At 39.4% G+C, this 22,797-nt stretch overlaps 1 protein-coding gene across 9 annotated transcripts in view; it reads left to right on the forward strand.

Moving 5' to 3' along the window:
• WIPF1 (WAS/WASL interacting protein family member 1) overlaps window positions 1–22,797 on the forward strand; it is a 158,850-nt gene that overhangs the window by 41,284 nt on the left and 94,769 nt on the right. For 6 of the 9 annotated variants that reach the window (XM_020991002.2, XM_078146964.1, XM_020991006.2 and 3 more), the window contains exon 1: window positions 21,538–21,859. The exons of the other annotated variants lie outside the window; for them this stretch is intronic. The gene's annotated coding sequence lies outside the window, so the exon portion shown is untranslated. Of the gene's footprint in view, window positions 1–21,537; window positions 21,860–22,797 lie in introns of those variants that run through there. 9 annotated transcript variants of the gene reach the window in all.

A 22,797-nucleotide genomic window follows, 5' to 3' on the forward strand; every position in this document is an offset into this window, starting at 1 on the left:
CTTAAGGAGGTCATTGATAAAAAGAAAGGCCCCATATACCCAAAAATATTTATAGCAGTACCTTTTGTGGTAACAGAGGGAAAAAGTGTGAACCTATCAACTGAAGAGTGGCTCAGCGCATCATTTTGCATGAATGTGGTGGAATTTTACTGTTCTATTATAAAAGACAAAAATGGTGAATACAGAGAAGCATGGAAAGATCTGCATGAACTGATGCTAAGTGAAGTAATCAAAGTTAGGAAAACAATAGACACGATGACCACAACAGTATAAATGGAAAAGACAATTATGAGACAATTGAAAATGAATGTTACAAAATTACAAAGAAAAGGCTCAACTCCAAAGAAAAATTTTAGAAGACATCTCCCTCAACTCCTTTGCATAGGTGGGGTGGGATAAGGTAGGGGTCTACACAGGTGAAAAATTGCGTGTATTATATTTTTATGTACCTGTCAATTTTGCTGATTTTCCCCCTCTTTTTGTTTGTTCTTTTAAAAAAAAATTGATATAAGGGGCAGCTAGATAGAACTCCGGCCTTGAAGTCTGGAGAACCTGAGGTCAAATCCAGCCTCAGACACTTGACACTAGCTGTGTGACCCTGGGCAAGTCACTTAACCCCAATTGCCTCACCAAAAAACAAAAAACAAAAACAAAAACAAATTGTTATAAGGTATAGCTACCTAGAAGTAGAGGGTGAAATTTAGACAATGTAAAAAAATTATAATAAAATTTTTTAAAATATGAAGCACTTTAGTGTACCATGTTCTATTATATCTCTTATGTATATGTATATGTAGATGTAGATTTTCCAAGTCCCAAGAAGGGTTCACAGTTGGCCAGCAAATACATGATAAAGACATTATTTATCCACTGTCTACCATATAAGCTACCCATTGGTCTAAATCATTGGTTCAATAAGATTAAAAGTATCATTCACCATACTTTTCAGTATCACTCATCATATTTTTCTGGTTTGTCTTTGGGCTAATGTTAATACCACTTAATTTTTCTCTGCTCGCTATTCAACATATGATATAGGTTTGAACAGATTTGGTATTCTTCTCTGTTAGCTATACTTATACATTCGCAAGCACTAGAGAAGCACAGATAATTTCCCCTATGCTACCTCCTTTCTTTTTTGCTCAATACTTATTTAGTAACCACTGTATGCTTTGCAGAGGCCTAGGTAGGTGACCTCTCACAGTCCATAACAAAAACTCTTAAATTGGATGATTGCCATTAAAACACTGCAGAACTATTTGTATTATATAGAAAGGTAACTTTGACCAGGTTTATTACCATTCTTTGAACCACACGTGCTTATCAAATAGATGTATACACGGGTGCTGCCGGCACCTCAGGAATAGATAGATGGCACAGTGGATAGAGTACCAGTCCTGGAGTCAAGAAGACTCATCTTCCTAAGTCCAAGTCTGGCCTCAGACACTTACTATGTGACCCTGAGTAAGTCATTTAACCCTGTTTGCCTCAGTTTCCTCATCTGTAAAATGAACTAAAGAAGGAAATACTCAACCACTCCAGTAGCCTTGCCAAATGAGGGCACGAAGAATCAGACACAACTGAAAACAGCTGAACAACAGGCACCTTGGGGTCCTGAAGACTAATCCAATAACACCATCTGATTACAGGACAGAGAGCAGTCACTATGATTTGTGGGAACTTGGGGGACACATTTCGTAATCGTCATTCTGATTGATACTAAGCACTAGAATTCCAAATCCCCCTGCCCCCCATCAAGAGCTATGTCACTGCTAAGAGGCATGACCAAAAGAAGAAACAGAAAAATTAAGTCAAAGTCAATTAACTGCTTTAAATCCTTTCCTTTATAATCATGTTTATTTTTCATCTAGGGAGAGCAGCAGGAGAAGCAGCATATTTATTGCACTAGACACTGTACCAAGTGAGCACTTCCTGTACTTCATAATTTATTTGAATAGAAGTGTTGGGTAGAGTTTTTAAAATGTTACATTGATGCCTATTGTTTTTCACGTTGTCATTTCCTGGTATACACCTTCCCCACTAAACCATCTCTAGTAACAAAGAAAAACAGGTGAAACCTACCAATAAAGGGATGTTGACAGCTATGGCATGCAACATTCCACTCCCATATTCCCTGCTTCTCTACTGACTGGAGGGAACTGTGTTTTATCATTTGTTCTCTGCAAGACCAAAATTGGTCATCATAATCAATCTGAGTTCAGCTACCTTTTAGCATTATTTTCATTAACATCATTCTAGTCATTATGCATATTTTTTCTACTGTTTCTGCTTTCTTCACTGTATCAGTTCATTCAGATCTCATGTTTCTCTTAACTCTTCATATTTGGTGTTATTTATGGTACAGTGAAACTTCATTTTATTCATATATAACAATTTGTTCAGCCCATTCCCCAATCATTGGGCATCCGTTTTGTTTCCAAAAAGTGCTACTATGAATATTTTTCTATTTACAGGACTTTTCTTTCTCTCTTTGACCTATACAGCCTGTAGTAGAGTGACTGGGTCAAAGTTTATGAATAGGTTAGTGAGTTTTCCCACATTGTTTTCCAAAACAATTGGACCAAGTTACAGGTCCACCAAGAGTGTGTTAATGTGTTCATCATTCCTCAGACCCCCTATACTAGTTCCATCTTTTATTATCTTCACCATTTTGTGTGTGTGAAGTGAAACCTCAGAGTTATTTTTATCCTTAGTTTTCTTATTATTAATGCTTTGGAACATTTTTCATATGGTTATTGATTGTTTGCCTTTGACTACTTAACTATTGAGGAGAGAGTGTGTGTATGTGTGTGTATTTGTCTGTGTCTGTGTGTATGTGTGTGTGTATAGAAAGAGAATACATTATGTGTACAAATATATGTAATATAATATGCATAATGTATTTATTATGTTATTATTGTCATAAGTTAATATTATCAATACATTATGTCATAACATATGTGTATATATATATGTATAGTTTTATATATATATAATATATATAGGACATCAGATAGATACAAACTATTTATGTTGGATAGCTTTTAATTCTTTCATTTAATTTCTCAGTTTCACCAGGGAGGAAAGAGTACTAGTTATTTTCCTATGCCCATTTCTTGGAATATTGTGAAAATGAATTAGAGACTGTTAAAATCCAAAAAGCACTTTAAACTTTTAAAGGAGAGGACCTACTGTCCAGACAGAGTTTTATTATAATTAATACTGTTAGGTAGATGGATAATGTCAATAGTTTGGCCCTAGTCCAAATTCTTAAATGTCTTAAATTCCCAATCTTTGCAAAGTAATCATTTAATATATGATCCTAGTGCTAGAGCTAGAAATGACCTTAGAAGTCAGCCCCCCCTCATTATAGTCCCTCAACAGATAAAGAAACTGCAGCCCTTGGAGGCTGTGACTGTGATAAACATGTTCTTTTTTTTTTAATGTTTTATTGATGTCTTTTTTTTCTTTTTACATCACTGTCATTTCTCATGCCTCCCATAATAGTACTCTCTTATAACTAGTCAAGCAAAACAAAACAACGTGTTGGCCATGCAAAAATGTATGCCTCCTTCTAAACCTCTAGCTCTTCACCTCTCAACTGAGAGATGGGAGGCATGCTTTACCTTCAGTCTTCTGACATCCTAATTGGTCACTGCACTGACTAGAGTTCTGAAGTCTTTTGTTGTTATCATTTACATATTGTGGTCATTATCTGTTTATACAAGTCTTCCCAAATTCCTCTGAATTTTTCATATATCATTTCTTAGGGCATAATAATATTCATAGGATCATATATTTGGATTTGGAAAGGACCTTGGAAGTTTTGGCTTTTCCAAACCCTCCATTTTACAGATAAGGAAACTGAGGCAGGTAGCGGTTAAGTGATTTGCCCAGGGTCACATAACTAGTGTTATATGAGGCAGGATTAGGACCTAAGTATCTCTGATTCCAAATCCAGCATTCTATCCACTATGCTACACAACATTTCCATTCCCTTATCATCATATACAGTTGATTCAGCCATTCCCCAATTATTTGACCCCATTGATAATTATGTTTTTAGTATACATGTGAATTTATGTGACTATCTTTTGATCTTGGAATTAAAGTGAGTCACAAGTTCAGGGATGAGGTGGGTTAGTAAAAGCATTGAGCAAGTCTGGATTGGGAAACCAAGTAGAAGAGCTGGAGATACTTCCCACCCATTAGACCACCCAACCCATAAAGCAGTGTTAGGTACAAGCTTCCTAATATGTAAAAAGATGCTTCAGTAGGCAATGCCTGTCAAACAGAGCACCTTTGGATAGACTTTTTAGGTAAAATGTTGGTGTCCTTCCAACAGAATAGCGATGGTAGCCAGTCAGGTTGGGCACTTAGCCCAGATATTTCTTAATGTACTGCCTCCTCAGGCATAGCTAAGCAGAGTAAGGACACTGGCTCAGCTATGAATGAATATAGGATGCTTTCATTTCTGGAAGACTTCCCAGTCTCTTTGGGTTCCTGTCTTTGTTTTTAGGATGCTGCCAGCAGGTGTACTATATGTGCTGATAACCAAGTAGAAAACTGAACCAATAAAAGCAGTCTTTAGGCCTTTATCATTTAGGAGGTTGGCAAACAGAAGTTGGCATTAGAATTTTGGCAAAACAAAAAATCCAGACAGCCAACCACATGTACCACAGGATGTGCCTATGGGTAGAGAGCTATTTTTTCTCTTTTCCACACCATCACAAGGCATATACTTAATGGAGACCACCCCTAGAATAGTGCTAATTTTGAAAAATGGATCTTTGAAAGCAAATCTATGCTCTGCTAGCTAGAATAGATCAGTATAGAAGCAAACTGTCTTATTTCGAACCAAAATCAGATTTTTCTATTCCAAAGCAATACCTTATGCTATGCAGTACACAATGACGTATTTGTAAAGCAATATGATGTTGTTTACGTCCAAGATATTTTTTATGTCTGGAATCACGGATATCAGGCCTAATGGGTTTCTATGCTCCCTTTTTGCCACTACAGATCATCATGTCGTGATGTCAGCAGGAGAATAACCTCAGAAGTACTCTCTAGACTTGTGCTTCTCTCTGAGGCCAGAGCTATGTTTCTCATTTGTTGATATAAGTGCTGACAAAAGGCAAAGTACAAACTTTAGCATCTTAGCAAAAGGAGCCCAGTGAGCAATTTAACTTAACAGGGCAATAGTGTTTTCTATGATGTATCGTGGGAGCAGGAAGAATCATAGTTCCTTCAAGTTACAATTAATGTAGTCGACTGAAGCTTGGGGAAAGGACATAATACTAAGGCAGCCATTAAGCCAACCCCAAGTGGGCTAAGACAAGGATTCTTAGTCTTCTCTGTGTCGTGGACCCCTTTGGAAGTCAGGTGAAGTCTGTGAGCTCAGAATAATGTTTTAAATGTATAAAATACATAGGATTAAAAAGAAACTAATTATATTGAAATAGTTATCAAAATATTAATTTTAAAAATTCACAGATCCCAGGTTAAGAACCGCCATGCTAAGGTAACAATTCCAGGACTATACCTGTTTTGGTAGAGTGTAATCTATTTTATTGTCAATATCAAAGAAGCCTAGGTTTAACTTGAATCATAGCGGATCATAGGATCCACCTACAGCTAAATTTAGAGATAATCTAAACCAGGCCCCTCTTTTTAAAGACAATCATAGGAGACCTAGGCTCAAAATCACACATCTAAGAAAGTACTAAAAATAGGATTTGAACCCAGTCCTCAAACCCAGAACCCACTACCCACTATGGTACATTATGCTCGATAGCTTAAAATGAATTTAGTTTGCAAAGAAAATTTCCTATACTACTTCATATTTAGGGGGTTTTATACACAAATTGTGTTCTCTTCTGGTTCATCTAGTAGTTGAAATTTTTTCATCTAAGAAACTCAAAACTGGTAATACAGTTCAGTCTTTCTCCCAAAACACAGATGAGGAAAGCAGGTGGCATTCAAGATAGTAATTGTAGTCAACTTATCTTGGTATTCTATTAGATCTGATCTCTATGTTGTTCAGTTGTTTTCAGTTGTGTCTGACTCTTTGTGACCCCATTTGGGGTTTTCTTGACAAAGATACTGGAGTGGTTTGCCATTTCTTTCTCTAGCTCATTTTAGAGATGAGGAAACTGAGGCAAATGGGGTTAAATGTCTGAGGCAGAATTTCAGCTCAGGAAGATGAGTCTTCCTGTCTTCTGGCCCAGAACTCTATCCACTGTACCACTTAGCTGCCCCAGATCTGATCCTTTATAACCTTGCAAATCATTGGTATCAAGGAACCAGACTGCCACAAATGTTAATATGTAGTTGCACAAAAAATTGAAGTCAGATTTCAACAAGTACATTTATATTATTAGGCACAGAGACATATAGTTGTCCAGGTCCTCCATGGGTATAAATTAGTCCTTAGTAGTAAATTAGACACTAGTGAACTTGTTAACTCTTTCAGAAGCATTAGGGTAATAGAGTAATAATTTAGTTAAATAATACTTTTGTTTGTAAAAGGGTTTAATTCTCTTCCTCAAGGATCTAGCTCATTTCCAGAGGCAAATTGCATTCAGGGTGGAGTTAGCTAATTGAGTTGAGCAAAGAAGAGGCAAATAACAGACAAGCTGACATAAAAAGCAGTCTTTCCCTCAATGATTACTTAACCAATAGTTGAATCTTGAAAGATATTCTTGCTGTAAAAGTTTGCCTTGCTTCCTAAAAAAGCATTTGATTCAGCAGTCCTGTTTCTCACCATCTGTACGTCCAAAGCCACAATCCAGGGACAAATAGGACAACTGAGGTCCCTTGGGTTTAGTGAGACATGTCCACATTCATGCCTTGTCCCTCACTGCCCTCCAATAAATGGGCTGCATCAAAAGAAAACTGGCCAACAGAGTAGTAGCCTTGTATTAAGCAAACTAAACTTGGAGTCCGTAGAGACCTGGGCTTTAATCCTCTCTGGCTCATGCTTGCTACATAACCATGAGCAAGTCATGTATTTTCTTTGAACCTCACTTTCCTCATCTGTAAGATGGGGATAATAATACCTACAGAAGAAATTTCCCAGGGCTGTTGTGAAGAGCAAGTGAGGAAGACCTTAAAGAGTTACATAAATGTCAGCTATTAATTTTTTCAAATAGAAAGATGCATTTGTATCTGACCAGAATGGCTCAAGTACAGTATTACGCCAATAACAATAACAATAACAATAATAATAATAATAACAACAATTACATAGCACTTGCTATGGACCAGCCTTTGAGCTAAGTGCTTTACAAATATTATTTCCTTCGATCCACACAACCCTGTAAGGTAGGTGCTGTCATTATCTCCATTTTTTTTTGGGGGGGGGGCTAGGCAGTGGAGTTAAGTGACTTGCCCAGGGTCACACAGCTAGTAAGTGTTATGTGTCTGAGGCCAAATTTGAACTCAGGCCCTCCTGAATCCAGGGCCGGTGCTCTATCCACTGCGCCACCTAGCTACCCCTATCCCCATTTTCTAAATGAGAAAACTGAGGCAAATAGAGGTTAAGTGACTTGCTCAGGGTCACACAGCTAGTAAGTGTCTGAGGCTGGATTTGAACTCAAGTCTTCCTGACTTCAAGTCTGGCATGATATCTACTGTTCAACCTAGCTAAGAAGAAGATAAATTTTATTAAGATAATAGGTGAGGGATGAATTATATATTCCCTTGGTCACACTTGCATAGGGATGAAATAATCAAGGTAAATAGGAAATCTTCACTATGCAGGATATGGGAGTAACAACTGCTAATATTCTTGAGGCACCACACCTCCCACGGCCTTCTACTCACCTTTCTTACCCTTGTCCTTCTATGGTACTTTCTTATGAAACCTTTCTTGTACTGTATTAAACCTTTCTTTGTTGTATTAAACTTTCTTACTTAAAACAGTTTAATCCAATTGTACTATTACACTTTATCCAGGGGTGGAGAGCCTGTGGCCTCAATGTGGCCTTCTAGGTCCTTGGGTGCGGCCTTTTGACTGAGCTCAGTTTTACAAAACAAATCCTTTTATCAAGTGGATTTGGTCAAGTTTGGATTGAGTCAAAAGGCTGCACTTCTGGTCCTAGAGGACCCTAAATCCATGCCCTTAATCAAGGCACCTAAAAGAAAAATTATTCAACAAGGGTAAGCCTGAAAGGGAATTAAAGATTTCACTGTTCAAGGTTGGGTTCCCGGCTTGTGGGCATTTCTAAAGGTTAGCTTTCCTGCATGGCAAAGCTTTTTGCCTAAACTCTCCCAACTTCTGGATTGTCCTTATTGTTGAGGGCAGGACACCTACCATGTATGCATCTTGTATGTATCCATTTATTTACGTGTTATCTCGTTCACTACAATGTAACCTCTCCCGCCCTCACCCTCTCCCCACTCCCCAGCAGGCACCATGCTTTACCTTTCTTTATATCCCCAGTACTTAGTACAAGTCTTGGTACACAGCAACTCCTAATAAATGTTTGTTGATTGACTCACCAGCTACGTCATGATTATTACATAGCCCAAACCACCCAGAGCAGGAAATCTTTCTAAAACACACCAGAGGAGTGGTCACTCAGCCTTCTTTCTAAAACATGAATGTCTACAAATTCTCATGTACCTTCTGGAACAGGCTTCTTTGCAAGCCCCTCGTCAATGTTTGCTGACTGTCAGAGTGACACTTTGCATGTTCCTTTAGAGATTTCAGAACTAAAAGGAGACTTAGAGATCACCAAATCTAATTTGATAAATAAGAAAATTGGCTCAAAAGAGTACAATGACCTGTCCAAGGTCAAATAAGTAATAGAGGCATGATTCAAATCCAGGTCTTCTGACTCAAAATCTAGGTTTCATTTTTCTGACATTTTGTTTCCTGCCCCATACAAATAGAATTTACTATCCCACTTTCCTGCTGCTATTTTGATCAAGGATGCAGATAGATACGTGAAAGGAATGCATTAATATCATAGTTAATAAATATGTAGCACTTTAAGATGTACAGAGTGCTTTACAAATATTATCTCATTTGATCCTCACAACAACTGTGGGAATTCAATACCATTTCACAGATAAAGAAACTGAGGCAGACATAGGTTGAATGACTTGCTTAGGGTCACATAACTCAGAAATGTCTGAGGCCAGACTTGACTTCAGGTCTTTCTGACTTCAGGTTAAGTGCTCTGTCCACTTCACTCACATAAGGCACCTTATTCTTTCAGGCCCTGTGACCACCTTGTGCCAAGGGGCCTCTGGCTTGCAGAACTTCTTTTTGTAGACTTCTTGGTTTTTGCTTTGATTTTTTTTTAAAGTGATTACCATAGAATTCTCTGCTTTTCAACAATAGAGCAAGCTCTTGACCTCATCAACTTCCCTTCAGTTTCTCTGAGACTGTTGTGTGTGGAGTCTGCAGCATTGCAGAAAAGCCTCCAGCATGACATAATGCTCCAAAATTTCCCCCAGGGTAAGTGGAGTAACAATTATTCAAGCTTCCAGTTGACCCTCATTTTGAAGCACTGAGAGCCAAGGGTGTGCCTCCCTAGAATTCTTTTGCAAATATCTTGTACATGATGTGCATGAGTTGTTAAAAAATCATTAATTTCCATTAAGGTCAAACAGGAAAACTCTTTTAAGGTCATCTTCCCTTTGAATTGTATATTATAAACCAGGGATCTTCATGAAATAAGTATGCCTCAAAACCTAAAATCACCAAGCTAGATATTACTGGCGCTCTCTCTCTCTCTCTCTCTCTCTCTCTCTCTCTCTCTCTCTCTCTCTCTCTCTCTCCCCTCTGGTTTGCTTGGATTCCTAGCAGGGAGCTCTGAAAAATCCTTTGGGTTGTAAAGTTCATTGGGTTGCTGCTGTTCCCATACAAACATGTGCATATGCACACACATATACACCTATGTACCCCAACACTGACCAATCTCTCAAAGATTTTACGATGAACTTTTCCTGTTCTGCAGTGAAAAAGTTTTGTGGAAAGGCAAAAAATCTTGTTAGTATATTCTTGGAGACTCATTTCTAACTATACTGTTGCTACTGTTTTGTTAGGCAGTTTGGAATGATGATCATGAACTCTGCAGCAGGTCTGGCCACATTATTCTCAATCCAAATTCTTTATGTAGTACGTTTTGGGGGCAGTGTGCTCACACTCTTTGGTTCATCCTGTTGAGCAGTTAACTAATTCTATGCCTCGACTCAAGAAGAAGGCTGTAGGATGCAGTGGAAAGCATTCTGTCTTTTGCATCTGCCCCATTCTCTCCTACTACTGTGGTACAGGTCCTCATTACCTCATGCCTGTTGGGCTCCCTACCTCTCCCCACTCCAGTCCATCCTCCACTTTAGCTGCCAAAATAATCTTCCTAAAACCCAGATCTGACTATATCAGTCTCCTATTCAACCAAATCCAATGATTCCCTGTAAACTTCCAGGATCAAATATAAAATCCTGTTTGGCTTTTAAAGCCCTTTATAATCTGGTACCTTTTGATTCCCTGTAAACTTCCAGGATCAAATATAAAATCCTGTTTGGCTTTTAAAGCCCTTTATAATCTGGTACCTTCCTAACTTTCCTATGTATAATGCCCCTCTATGTACTCTCTGAGCCAGTGACACTGGCCTCCTTCCTGTTCTTCACATCTGTTTCTTGCTATTCCTTTATCTCCCAACTCTGGGCATTTTCACTGGCTGTCCTTCATGCTTGGAATTTTCTTTTTCCACTTTTCTGCCTGTTGGCTTCCCTGGTTTCTTTCAAGTTCCAGCTAAAATCACCTTTAAGAAGCCTTTCCCTGCTAGTGCCTTCCCTCTGAGGTTACTTCCAAGTTTTTCTGTAGCAATCTTGTTTGTACGTAGATGCTTGCATGTTCTCTCTCCCCATCAGATTGTGAGCTCCTCGAGAGCAGGGTCCAGTTTGGGTTGGTTTGGGGGGTTTTTTGGTCTTTTTTTTTTTCAATCCCTATTGCTTAGTACAGTACCTGGCACATGGCAGGAATGTAAAACATGCTTATTGACTTGATTTGACTAGATTTTCTGTCTTCCGGAGTTGAAAGACCAAGTTTAAATGTTTATTTTACTACCAACTTGTGTGAGCTTAGGCAGTCACTTAATGTATCTGAGCCTCAGTTCCTTTATCTCTAAAATGCAGGCCTTGAACTAAATGGATTCTTATTAACTCCCATCTAGCTCTTAATCCAAGAACCATTGGGATACAGAATGATTCTTAGTGGCCAAGGGTTGTGGAGAAAGATGTACTCAAATGCAAGGGTAGTGAGTGTGAGACCACCCTACCGTTCTACGCCTCCTGCAAAGTGAGCATTACACTCAATCTTCTGTATACTTAAATTGCTGGGGTCATGAGACCAAGGGGAGTGTTCCCTGGGGCTTTCCTAATTTGCTTTGGTCATTAGACTATCAGTTTCCCTTTGTGCTCAGCTAACTAAAAATCCACCACAGCTAAATCCACTACTACTCTGTTTCCCTCTTCCTCCACCTCCTTCACCCCCCTACCAATTCCCAAAGGAATAAATGAATGGAGATGAGCAGTATGCCTCTTCCACAAAGTTGCCAACTCTTGTTCTTTCTCAGTCCAGAAAAGAAATTGTTTCATGGCTGTTGTAGAATACACCATTGTATTGACCAAAATAATGAACGAGTCATTCTTGATAATCAAAAACTCTGACTTCACTAATTGGCAAGGTGTCCTCCCCCGCAGCTCCATCTTTCTCTTGCTAAAATAGTTTTATGCATTATATTTTTTGTGGTGATTTTTTTAAAGCATGAAGAGGCTAGTTCTGATTTCCTCTAAGGACTAATTATATGTTGTGCTTCTGCCTGAATGTGAATTACCTTTAACTTTTCCAGTAAGAGTCCCACCCTCCTCCATACTGTGCTAGTCACTTCAGAAGATGAAAGAGAAATATAAAGCCTGTCTTCAAGCAGTTTATAGTCTTTGTAAGGAGCCAGGTCATATATTCCCAGAAACAATTGGGAAGCAGAAGAACATAAAAAAATAAAATGTAAGTGCAAGCTTCTCTTATTCAAGACATTCCCTCTCCCAAATAGGTTTTTAGACAGAGTTAGAAAGCACTTTGGAGGACATCTAGTGAGTTTAATGTTTTACAGATAAGGAAACTGAGACTCAAAAAGGTAAAGTGACTGGTACAGAGTCACATGTAAGAGGCAGGACTGGGCTTCTGACAAGAGGTAGCATGGCAAGGTGCTGAACTTGGAATCAAGAAGATCTGAGTTCAAATCCCTCTTACGATTACTAGCTATATGGTTGTGGGCAAGTCAGTTGACTTCTCTGAGTCTCAGTTTCCTCATCTGCAAAAGGTCTAGATGATCTTCAATATTAGAGGCAGCTAAGGGGCACAGTGGATAGTTCACTGGGCCTTTCATCAGGAAGACTTGAGTTCAAATGTGGCCTCAGATCCTTACTAGCTGTGTGATTCTGTACAAGTCACTCAACCTTTCTGTCTCAAGTCTCCTCAACTGTAAAATGAGGATAGTGATAGCATCTACCTCCCAGGGTTGTTGTGAGGATCAAATGAGATATTTGTAAAGCACTTATCACAGTGTCTGGAATATAGTAAGTGCTTAATAAATGCTCATTCTCTTCACTTCCCCTTCCAGATCTAATCAAGGATCTTACAGCACTGTACAATGTATACTAGGATACCCCCCTGATGCTAGCTGTGACAAGAGTATGATAAATATTTCAGTGGATTTTCCCAAAGGAGTTAGAGGAATGCATTGTTTACAGCAGCCAAGCTCTGCCTAATGGATGTCATTAGTATAGCTCACTGTGGCTCTCTAAACAATCTCTACAGATATATGTCATCAAAAATAACTGTGGAGGTCAGAAGGATTGAGGAGACTGACCACAGAGAACTGGATGGACCCATCCTGCCACGCTCTCCTCTGGTTAATTGTTCCTCTTAGACAAGTCCCACTTGATATTTTGTTTCTAATAAACATTCTTACTAATCAGCAAATGACATTTTATTTCACACCAAGAAGATAAAAACATCATCTTTGCATCAGGGTCAACCTGAAATTTCCCCATCATATTACTGCGATCTCCCAGGGCCTTGAAGAAAAGAGGCAGCAAAACCTAAGATCAATCAAATGGTGAATTTAAAATAACTTTTTAAAAAAACCTTATTTCTCCCTTCAATTATCAGTCTTAAGATCTAATGGGAATTGTTAGATTGGAGTAAAGTTTGAGTAGATCTGGTTGTAGGCAAAAAGTTGTAGTTTCTTACTGTTTAAAGTATGAGATATTTTAAACAATGAAATAAACTTCTTTCTTTTCTTTTTTCATTACAAGGGACAGTTCTCTGGGTAGAGGAGGAGAAGGTAAGGTGATGTAAAAACAAAACAACAACAACAACAACAACAACAACAAACTGGGGGCAGCTAGGTGGTACAGTGGATAGAGCACTGGTCCTGGAGTCAAAAGGATCTGAGTTCAAATCTGGCCTCAGACACATAACATGTAGTAGCTGTGTGACTCTGGGCAAATCACTTAACCCCAATTGTCTCACCAAAAAATAATCAACAAAAGTGGCAGTAGTGGGGGTTTTTAAGGAGCAAAATATAATTAAAAAGTATGAATATTGCCTCTGGTACACATGGGTGAGTTTTGTAGGGAAATAAACATTTTCTAAGGCCAGAAGGTTTTTCTTTTTACTATGTCTTCAATACTGAATGACTATATGGACAAGATACCAGGCTAAGGACTTTGAAGGAAAATTACCATTTTCTTAAAACCTATAAAAATTCCACACAAGGTATATCTTAAATGTAACATATGTTGTAACTGCTTAGTGGAAAAATGTTCTAAGGCAGTGCAATACTTTATTTTAAATATATTTGTGTGGTGTCTTCATTTACTTACTTATACAGAACAAATGTTTGTTAAGCATCTTTATGTTAACATAAGCAAAGCATTACATTTCCATTTCCCATCTATGTGCCTTTGCATCTCCATCCCTGGAGTACACATTCATCCCTTAGAATCTCTGACTTCCTTTGGCCTATGCGCACTACCTCTTACAGGAAGACTTTTCTCATCTGCCTAGGTAGTACCCTCTCACTCTTCAAATTAATAAGTTTGTGTATATATGTGTGTGTGTGTGTGTGTGTGTGTGTGTGTGTGTATGTATGTATATGTAAGTATGTATATGTGTGTATGTATGTATGTATATGTATATGTATATGTATATGTATACACATTTGTATGTTGTTTCCAAATAGTCAAATGTAATTTCCTTGAGGGCAGTACTCTTTTTTGTTCTTTTTTTAAAATTAAAATTATTTGTTTATTTTGTTTTTTAACTCCTATGTTTGAACTTCAAGATTTCTTTTTATTTCTTGTCTTTTCTTTTTTTTAATCAATTTATTTTGATTTAGCAACAATCACTTCCATAAGCTTTTGAGTTTTAAATTTTTCTCCCCCTCCCTCCCTCCCAAGACAGCATGCAATCTGATATAGACTATATATATACATTTCTATTAAACATATTTTCACCTTAGTGGTGTTGTAAGTAAGAATTGGAACTAATAGGAGGAAACAAAACACAACAGAAGGAAAAAAACAGCAAATAGTATGTTTCGATCTGCATTCAAACTCCATAGTTCTTTCTTTGGATGTGGATAACATTTTCCATCACGAGGCTTTTGGAGGTGTCTTAGATCCTTGTATTGCTGAGAAGGGTTAAGTCCATCAATATTAGTTATCGCAGAGGAGTGGCTGTTACTGTGTAAAACGTTCTCTTGGTTCTGCTTACTTCACTCAGCATCAAACCATACAAGTCTCTCCAGGTTTTTCTGAAGTCTGCCTGTTCATCATTTCTTATAGCACAGTAGTGTTTCATTACATTCATATGTCACATTCACAGTGATGATTACTATATGTGTCTTTCTGTCCATCCTTTCCTCCCCTCCCCTGTTTATGCTTTTCTTTCTCCTTTCTCCTTTTCCCTCCTCACTAATGTTTTGCTTTTGACCACCACCTTCCTCAGTCCCACCTCCCTTCTATTAGCCCGCTCCCTTTTCTTCCCTTTTACCCTTACTACTTCTTCCCTCCCTTCTATCCCTTCTCCCTTTTCTTTCCCCTTTTCCCTCCAACTGTCTATAGGGCATGTTAGATTTCTATACCTAACTGATTATGTTATTCCCTTCTTGAGCCAAATATGATGAGAGTAAGGTTCAAACAATGCTCATCTCCCTCCCTTCTTTCCCTCTGCTGGAATAGATTTTTGTGCCTTTTCCTGTGATGTAATTTACCCTTGTCTGCCTCCTTCTTTCCTTTTCTCTCAGTATATTTTCTTATTTAGATCAGATTAATCCACTTACTTGGATACATGTAACTCACTTGATTAGATTTTTTTTCATTATTACCTCAAAGTCAAGTTATACCTACCCCCTTTATGTATACCCCTTTAACATGGTGTAATAACAATACAATTCTCAAGAGTTACAAGTTTCATCTTCCCTTATAAGGATGTAAACAGTTTGCCCTTATTAACAACATGTTGTTTCTTTCTGTCCCATTTCCCCTTTTTATGTCTCTCTTCAGTCTTGTGTTTGAAGATCAAATTTTCTGTTGAGCTCTGGTCTTTTTATCAGAAAGGTATGGAAGTCCCCTATTTCATTGAATATCCATCTCGTCCCCTGAAAGATCATGCTCATCTTTGCTGGGTAGTTGATGCTTGGTTGTAATCCAACCTCTTTTGCCTTACAGAATATTACATTTCACGCCCTACAGTCTTTTAATGTAGAAGCTGCAAGATCCTGTGTAATCCTGACCGTGGTTCCATGATATTTAAATTGTCTCTTTCTGGCTGCTTGCAGTATTTTCTCTTTGACCTGGTAATTTTGGAATTTCTCTACTATATTCCTTTGTGTTTTCAATTTGGGATCTCTTTCAGGAGGCAATCTGTGGATTCTTTCTATGGCTATTTTACCCTCTGGTTCTAGGACCTCAGGGCAGTTTTCCTTTATGATTTCCTGAAAGATACTGTCCAGGCTCTTTTTTTCATCGTGATTTTTCAGGTAGACCAATAATTTTTAAATTGACTCTCCTGGATCTATTTTCCAGGTCAATTGTTTTACCAATGAGTATTTTACATTTTCATCTATTTTTTCATTCTTTTGTTTCTGTTTGACTGATTCTTGCTCTCTTACGGAGTCATTAGCTTCCATTGGCCCAATTCTAATTTTTAACAGATTGTTTTCTTCTATTAGATTTTGTGCCTCCTTCCCCATTTGGCCAATTGTATTTTTTAGGGGCTTGTTTTCTTCAGTGTGCTTTTTTTCCAGTTGGCCAATTGTATTTTTTAAGGACTTGTTTTCTACATTTAATTTTTGTCCTTCCTTTTCCAAGCTGTTGACTCTCTCTTGCATACCTCTCATTTCTTTTCCCATTTTTTTCTTCTACCTCTCTCATTTGACTTTTAAAATCCTTCTTGAGCTCTTCTAAGAAGGCCTTTGGGGCTTCAGACTAGTTCATATTCCCTTTTGAGGTTCTAGATGTGGGTTTGTTGACAATGTTGTCCTCTTCAGAATTTCTGCCTTGATCTTCACTCTTCCCATAATAAGAATCTATTGTACATTTCTTTTTGCTCATGGTGTTTGCTTATTTCCTGGCCCTTAAAGAGATCGAGCTCTCCTGCTGGGGAGCAGAGGGCACTGACCCAAGCTTCTTGTGTTGAGAACCTAGGGCCTGGTCACTGGCTTTGTGTACTGGGGCCTCCAATGTTGGCAGTTGGAGGCTGTAGGGTGGCAGCTCACCTGGTGTTGGGCTAGAATCAGCAACACTGGAAGTCTAGGGGTAGGATTGGGTAATGTGGCTCCTGGAGATTTCCTGCTCACCTGGGCCTTTCCTTCCTTTTGCTTTCTTCAGATCCTTTCAGATGGATGTTGTAGGGTGTTTATCCACCTGGGGCCCCTTGGAGCCTGCTTCCCTTAGTTTTGAGGCACTGGGAGAGCCGGTTGCTGTAGGATGCCCTGGTACCTAGTGGTTTTCCAAGCTGGTTTCCACTGGTTCCCTCGCCCCTCATTGAGGCACTTGGGGGTCCAGGTGTTGATGTTTGCCTACTCCACCATGTGGGCTTCAGGATTTCCTCCTGGTATGCTGAGGTAGGGCTTTCTGCTAGCTTGCTGGGACACCTCCCATTCTGTGCTGCTCCCCTTTCCCCGGGGTAAGAGGGGCCTTTCCCATTAATCCCTCAAGCTACCTGGGCTACTGGACTGCTGCACCCCATCTTTCTTCTGGTTCAGCTGTTCCAGGGTTTTTCCTGGGGTGATATTTTCTGGGCTTTCAGGGGTTAATAAGGGAGGGTAAGATTAACTCACCTCTTACCCCACCATCTTGGCCCCTTGTTCTTTCTTTATATCCCCAGCACCTAACCTACATCCCTTGACATGGTAGATGCTTAATAAATATTTATTGAGCTGGATTGGATTTTATTTCCCACTGTGGGGAATACAAAGGCAAATAAAGCAGGACAAATCCCTCCCTATGAGATTCATTTTAGTGAGGTGATAACATTTTAATAAGTCTTCAATATTTCAGGAGGTCTGAGTTATCATTGATATTGATATTAATATCGATATTCCCTTAACCAATGGAGATTGAAAATCCTCCTCTTTAGAAAATGGTCTTCAAGGGTTACTGCAGCCAAAGAAGTTAATCACCTAGTAGTCAACCTTTTTTTGGTTACCACAGGATGACAGAGCACTAAATTTGAAGTCAGAAGACCTGGGCTCAAATCAGGCTCTGCCTCTTTCTGCTTGTGTGACTTGGAGCAAGTCATTTAAATTTTTTCAGCAATAGCTTCCCCATCTGTAAAATGAAAGACCTCTGAGGTCCCTTCTAGCTCTAAATGAATGATCCCACTATGACTAAATTGAATTGAATTGAATTGAGTGATTTCTCTAGTCTGGAGGCAGCTAGAACAGTCCTCAGACAACAAGACATTAGCAGGTTTGTATATAATCAAAGTCTTTTTCAGATTCATGTGGTCTAGCAGAATTTGCACTAGACTTGGTATGGACCAAGGTTCACCTCCAGGTCACAATGAAGCATCAGAGGAAAGCTTTTATGTAAGTAGGGAGATCATATAATGACTATCATAGCCCACATTTATATGCTTTGCTTACAGAATTCTATAAGACAGACTTGTTGCAGCATTCCCACCATCATTCCCATTTCATAAATCACAAAACCAGCATTGGACCAGAAAACTTCCATGACTTACCCATAGTCTCACAGCTAGCCAATGGACATAACAGAATCCAAAACTCAGGTCTTGTGTTTCTCAAGTCTAGTGCTCTTTCTGAAACACCATGCCACAAGTACACAAATAACCATAACACAAAATAGAATATGATAAGAACAAACAGAGTAGCTGTGTGGTATAGAGGATAAGGGACTGACTTTGAAGTCAGGCAGACCTGGGTACAAGGTCTTCCACTGACAACAACTAGGAGGGTCAAAGAATGTGTGACCAAGGGCAAGTCACATAACCTCTCAGTGTCATCAGACAAAGGTCTGAGGTCTAAAGCAGAAAGGGACATTGGAGGCCATCTAGACCAAGTGACTGGTTGTCTTAACTGTAAATTACAGATGAGTTGCTGATCTGTATCAGTAGAGGGCGTTTTCAAACCTGGAATACCTTGGAGTGTTCCACATCAAATAAAGCACAGGTCAGGAAGGAAGGAAGGAAGGAAGGAAGGAAGGAAGGAAGGAAGGAAGGAAGGAAGGAAGGAAGGAAGGAAGGAAGGAAGGAAGGAAGGAAGGAAGGAAAGAGAAAGAAAGGAAGAAAGAAAGAAAGAAAGAAAGAAAGAAAGAAAGAAAGAAAGAAAGAAAGAAAATTGCAGATAAAATCTTACAGAATATTAGAAGAGGGAAAGATCACTTTCTGAAAATTTCAGAGGATTCACATTTTTAGTTTGCCAAGTTCTTTGCTATTGTTGACCCTGGGGTGGCAATATTTGTCTACTTATAAAGCTAAAGAAAATGAAGACAAAACTGATTTGATCATATTAACTAAAATGACCGAACTGATAGTTAAATTAAACCAGAAAATCAGCCATCGATTGTCAATTTGGTAAAACCAGTTTTATGTGAGTATGTCCAAAGCCTGGAACACAATCATTTTGTTAGAATTCAAAGGGATTGACTCTTAATCAGGTGCTCAATCTCTCTGGACATATTTCTTAGTTCATGTTTTCCTATGGAAATATTCATTTGGGAACTTTGAGTAACAAAAACAAAGCAATGTGTGGGCCTTTTGACCTAAGTCAAAGTTGTCCAGAACATTCTCCTCACCCTTGCACACTGACCTCAACTGTATGTGCTACCATCCCATACCCTAAAGGTTCAGTTTTGAACCCTCATGAGAAACCCAAGGAAAAGCCGCAAAGAGCCAGGAGAATGGGAAAGATTCTCACCTCTTTAGCTTTCTGTATGCCTTCAGCTTTCTGCCACTCCTAAATGTTTGGGATTCAGAGTTCTGATAGAGAAGCAGAGTATGGTAGAGTGAGCAGAAGAAATGAGAGAGAAACAGACACTCCTGGTATATTGTACCATAGCTCTTGAAATGGGTTCCATTGTGCCATATTGAGGGCACATCCACTATCCAATCTAGCTGAACAACTTGGAGAATATTCACTTGGGGTGGTCTTATGTAGCACAAAATATAGATAAGCGCTAAGTCATAACATTGTAGAATACAGTCTTAATTAGTTTTTCTGTTACTAAAAAGTTTAAAAAGAAACTTGGACTTTTGGGACACCCTGTATTAACATATCAATAAGCAGCACAATCAAGCTAAGGAATCATTCTATCATAGGGAGGAAAGGATAGAAAGAGCAATAGTCTGGGAATCATGAGACCAACTCTGCCACTTGTCAGCTATGGGACCTTGTACTTCACCTCTACAACATTTCGTTGTTCTAATACTCAATTTCCTCTTCTATAAAATGAGAAGGGTTGGACAAGGTGCTCTTTTTTTTTTAAGGCAGTTGGGGTTAAGTGACTTTGCCCAGGGTCACACAGCTAGTAAGTGTCAAGTGTTTGGCCTGAGGCTAGATTTGAACTCAAGTCCTAACTTCAGGGCTGGTGCTCTATCCACTGTGCTACCTTGCTGCCCCCCAAGGTGCTGATTAAGGGCCAGCTCTAACATCCTTGGATCCCTCTTTCTGGTCCCTTGGGTGCTCATCTTACACCTGGTTCAGCATTATCCCTTCCTCCTTCTTGATGCCAGTAGTGACAATAATAGTTCATTTTTATATAATGAGTTAGGTTGGCAAAGCACTTTACATACTATTATCTCATTTGGCTTTTTTTTTTCCTTTGGCAAGGCATTTGGGGTTAAGTGACTTGCCCAGGGTCACACACCTAGTAAGTGTCAAGTGTTTGAGTCTGTATTTGAACTCAGGTCCTCCTGACTCCAGGGCCAGTGCTCTATCAACTGCGCCACCTAGCCGCCCCTCATTTGGCTTTGTGAGGGACTTAAGGTCTGAAGACCTGGTATTGATTCTGCTCTGTTACTTACTGGCTATGTATAGGCATCACCTCCCTGAGCCCTGGACCCTCATCTGGGCTCTTCTTGATTCTTCCAGAAGGGATAAAATGATAACAGTCATATTTAGCACTATTCACAGGGTGAGTATGAGCAGTACAGAGAAAAAACTGCAAAAGAGAACAGAAATAAAGAATGTCTTCAGAGAAATGTATTGTCAAAAAAGGCCGTCATGTGGTGAAAATGAGAGATAACCACTAGGCAGCCTGTGTGCCCTGCTGGTATCCTTTCAATGTCAGGACAGAGGAAGGAAGGCCTCCAGTGGTGGCCCCCTACGGTTAACTTACATGAAGACTGAGCACGAGTCATACAGGATGGGTAGGTGAGGATAGGTTGTAATCTGCATTGTTGGAAAAAATACTGTGTACTTCCTATCTGTACATTACCACTTCAGTGAGTTGTAAGAAAAGTCACTTTAAGGTGCTATAAAATTATGAGTTAGTATTATTTTATTAGTAGTATAATTGTCATTGCTGATGTTGCATGTACCACCAGAAGATAGAAGGACATCCCTTCTCAGAAGGGACAAAAAGAGAAGAATTTGGGAGGGGGGCTGTGGCCAGAGAAGTAGGAGGCTTGCAGTGGAAGTGACTTTTCCCAGGGATTTTAATTCCCAGAATTTAGGGGATACCAGCTTATGAGCTGAGGGTTTGAGGCCCAGAGACACTTCTCCAGGGCATGGCCACTGGAGATGCCTCTCTGCCTACATTGGAGTCAAGTAGCTGTGCCTGTACTATTACTTCCTCAGAAATGCCTAGGCACCAAGAGCACCTTAGGGTCCCTAAGCTTTCCTAGAGGTATCTGGAACTGCCTCCTGCATTTGTCAATTGTCCTAGGTGTCCTAATCAGGCGGAGCTTCCCTGAGGGCCCTCTGAGGCTTTACCCCCTCCCTCTTCCTGTCTCCTCTCTTGTTCCTTTCTCCCCTCCTCCCAGGAGAAGGAGTGGCTTGCATGGGTGACACAGCCCCTGCCCCTGGCTCATCTCTCAGACTACATTCCAGAAACAGCAGGAAAATTGTTACCTGGGGTGACTTGTAGAGAGGGAGAAGGGAAGAAGTCACTGCTTTAAAGACAGCAAGACAGCCTTGAGTGAAACAAGCAGAGAGGTGATCTTATCACATGCCTCTGGCCGGTTTGGGTGGCAAGCTGAGCAAGGTGCAGTAAGGAAGTGTAGTCACAAGTAGCATTTACAGGAAACAGGCTACAACAGAAGAGGGGAACCTAGAACTTGGGGCTACCCGACGGATTTAAAGCGATACAGGTCAGTGTTTTTCATTTTTAAAAAACCAAAACTTTATGCTGCTTCTATTACCTAAAATACCTACTTCAGACCTCCCTAGTCTTCTTTTGACTTCTGCTCAAATTGGAGGTTTAATCTGGATCTGGACGTTGTTAGAGGAACAAATATGGCTTATCATTGTGAAAATGAAATTCTCAGAATCTCTTGTTTCCCTGTTCAGAATTTCTAAGCTCCTTGAAACAGACCTAAAACTTGAAAATGTTAAATAACATTTCAAGTAGCCTCTTTTCTGCACATGACTCTCTCACTGCCCTGCATAACCGGCAAAACTTGACAAAGCATCATTCTCTTTTGAAGGGACATTTAGAATTCAGATGATGCTAATGGATGTGGTGGTGAAGGTGATTTCATCCAGTATTAAAAAGCTTTTTTGCTAATATTTAATTCTAAAAGTATTTACCCACCATCATTAGGAGATTCTAAAGTATGCCCTTCTCCTTTCTTTTCTCCTTTCTTCCTCCCTTAGTGCTTGTGAATGGGAAGGGAGGGAGAGATAAGAAAGGGAGAGACAAGGGGGGAGGGGACTACTCAAAAACAAGATGAGGAAGTGCTGCCTGTAATGCAGCAAGTGAGTCTGAGAAGAAAACATAATAATGTGCCAACTGACAGATGATAATAAGCAGAGCATGTAAAAACTATGAAATCAGACCTTTATTAGAGTACTTTGGGGAGTCTTGGACTCCATAATTTAAAGAGTGACTTGGAGAAGCTGGAGAGGGTTCAGGAGAGCCATAAGACTGATTAAGTTGATCAAATCAGCTTGAGAAAGTTGAAAGGAGTCAAGACTATTGAGCCTGGAGAAGAGAAGGGTAAGGGGCAATTTAATTGTTATCTTCATGTATACAAAGGTCTTTTACACAGCTGAAGTGTGACCAGCTGGTTTTAGTCCCCTTTGAGAA

The sequence above is a fragment of the Phascolarctos cinereus genome, unplaced genomic scaffold, assembly GCF_003287225.1.
Source record: "Phascolarctos cinereus isolate Bilbo 61053 unplaced genomic scaffold, phaCin_HiC Scaffold_726;HRSCAF=1367, whole genome shotgun sequence".
NCBI classification, from domain to species: Eukaryota; Metazoa; Chordata; class Mammalia; order Diprotodontia; family Phascolarctidae; genus Phascolarctos; species Phascolarctos cinereus.